This window comes from Sinocyclocheilus anshuiensis, unplaced genomic scaffold (assembly GCF_001515605.1).
Source record: "Sinocyclocheilus anshuiensis isolate Anshui unplaced genomic scaffold, SAMN03320099.WGS_v1.1 scaffold1085, whole genome shotgun sequence".
In the NCBI taxonomy this organism is placed as follows: domain Eukaryota; kingdom Metazoa; phylum Chordata; class Actinopteri; order Cypriniformes; family Cyprinidae; genus Sinocyclocheilus; species Sinocyclocheilus anshuiensis.
The window spans coordinates 379,595-382,750 of NW_015557129.1; the positions used below are offsets into that span (position 1 = coordinate 379,595).

General features: G+C 40.3%; 1 pseudogene; it reads right to left on the reverse strand.

The window, feature by feature from the left end:
- Positions 1–2,315, reverse strand: part of LOC107677931 (atlastin-2-like) — an 8,214-nt pseudogene extending 5,899 nt beyond the window's left edge.
- Positions 2,316–3,156: the final 841 nt, after the last annotated feature.

Consider the following 3,156-nt stretch of genomic DNA (forward strand, 5'->3'; position numbering starts at 1 on the left):
CACACAGACAGACACACACAGACAGACAGACAGACAGACAGACAGACAGACACACACACACACACAGACACACCTTTAATGATTATTTTATATTTCAGTGATTAATAGCACTGGCCTGCATCATATTTGTTGAAACCCAACACTTGTTTCTTATTAATTTTGAGTGCTGAATTCAAAAGTAGTGTCTGTTTTGCTGGAGCTAGTATTCTCCCGTCATCAGCAGAAACACTGCTTCAAGCAGCGCTCTCACCTCGCAAGCGGCCGTCGAAGTGTGGATTGGTGGCCACTTTGAGGCCGGGGTGTGGCAGCAGGAAGCAGCTGATGCTGGAGAAGCAGGAGTGGATGTGCTTCCTGACGTTCTGCAGCTCTTCGTGCTGATTCTGTTTGACCTGAGAATCACGGCATGAATCAGCACACGTGATGATAAGAGCAGGAGAAACCAGATTCCTGCGGCGTCACGTGACCCACCTGCAGCCTCTTCTCCAGGAACTTATTTCCTCCATCCAGACCATAAGCGTGTTCGTACGGGTAACTCCAGTCTCGAATGAGAAACATTAGCGACTGCAGACCAACACAGACACACGGCGTCACTGCAGCGTCTCACACACTCACACACGCGCACGCACACAGACACACTCTCACACACACACACACACACACACACACACACACTCTCACACACACACACACACACACGCACACACACACTCATACGCGCACACACACACTCATACGCACACGCACACACACTCATACGCACACGCACACACACTCATACGCACACGCACACTCATACGCGCACGCACACACACACTCACACGCGCACACACACACACACTCATACGCGCACACACACTCACTCTCACATGCACTCACTCTCACACGCACACACACACACTCATACGCACACGCACACACACTCATACGCGCACACACACTCACTCTCACATGCACTCACTCTCACACGCACACACACACACTCATACGCACACGCACACACACTCATACGCGCACACACACTCACTCTCACATGCACTCACTCTCACACGCACACACACACACTCATACGCACACGCACACACACTCATACGCGCACACACACTCACTCTCACATGCACTCACTCTCACACGCACACACACACACTCATACGCACACGCACACACACTCATACGCGCACACACACTCACTCTCACATGCACTCACTCTCACACGCACACGCACACACACACTCACACACACACACACACACCTGGAAGGGTTTCAGGTAGATCTCCTCCATGGCCAGTCGACCGTACTCTGTGAAGAGCTGAAGAAGCAGAAGCACACATTATAATACGGAGAGTATTTGCACACTTGAGTCACTTCATTCTGTTTCTAATGCAGTGACATGACAACATCTTAAAGGATTCATGACACAGTGAGAGACGCACAGAACAGTTGACATGCTGAAGATCTAGTGCTGTACACCTGTGACCGCTGTTCATTAGAAATATGTGAACAGATGTGAGACACAGCATGATCCTGCAGATGCTGAACTTGTAAGTTGACAGTGTCCTAAAATTCAGCTCTCGCAAAGACACTTTTAAACAGAAGCTAACTAAAACTTCAACTAAAGAAAACAAAAAAATAAACTGAAATTATACATTTCAGCTAATTGCCAAGGCAACATTCATTATATATACGTAGACGTCTGTAAAAAACAAAAAAACTACCAAAAAAGACAAAAACAACAAAATTACAAAAAATTTCAAAAGAAGATTCAACATATAAAAATAAATCAAAAGTGATTCAAAACATTAAAAACTATAACAGCATCTCAGTTCTGCTAAAATTAATGGCATCGATCAGACGTGTGTGAACACAGACCAGCAGTCACATCGTTATTTACAGCAGATGATCCCAATTCAAATTAGCCATTTAGAGCCACATGACAAACTTAAATGCTAAAATAATGCACTATTCATACTGATGATCATTTCACCAGCACCTGTGAAGAATAAATCAGTGCTCCTCTATTTGATACTTTTGACATTCAGCCGTTTTAAGTGTGTTTTTCTGTCACGTCTCACCTGAAGATGCTGCAGATCGTCTTCTTGAACGTTTTGGGACAAGTTATAGACCTGCGCATAAAAACAGGAGCATCAGGACACTGCATGCTCTCTCAGTGACGCACACGTGACGCGTGTCGTACCTGTACGGAGCTGGTCATGGTGCTGAGGGCGAACAGTGTGGCGCAGTCTTTGACGGTGGACTGACTGTCAAACGCTCCCTGCGTGTCCAGAAGCAGCACAGCCACCTGCGGACACACACACGGTCATGGGTAACTGAGCCAGAACACGCCTGACCGCACACACACACACACACACACACACACACACACACACACACACACACACACACACACACACACACACAGACACTGGATAATGAGGAAACACTGTCTGCTACAGCCAAAAGAGCACAATCTACTGTTGTAGGTAAAAAATAAGAAATAAAAATAAATAAATTGCTAAATAAATATTCATATTAACAATAAATAATAAATATTGATAATCAATCAATTTTAAATAAATAATCAATAATAAACAATAGCAATACATATTCATGTAAAATATAAATTAATAATAAAACAAGTAATTAAAAAATATTTAAACAAACAAATAATAATCAATACATAATAATCAAATTATAAATAATAATAAATAACTAATAAACTAAAAATAAATGATCAATAAATAGTAATGCATTGTACATAAATTATTTACAAAAATAAGAATAATAAATAAAATAATGATTAATAATAAACAAATATTTAATAAACAAACAATAAATAATATTAATACTCAATAACTGACAAATAATAATAATAATTAATGAGTAATAAATATCAATAAGCAATAAATAAAATAAATAAAAAATATCAATAAATATTAAATATAAAGCTAATTAAATCATAAAAATTTAGAATTAACAAAGAGTTTAAAAATTAAAATTTGAATAAAACACTTACTAAAAAAAGATGAAATATTTTTGACTGCAATGTGCGTTTAACTGCATGTAACGTTACCGTATCTGATATCAGATATCGACTGTGAATGTGTGGTTAAATATTGAAATATGTGAGCCTGGAGCACAAAAGCAGTGTTAAGTCGCTG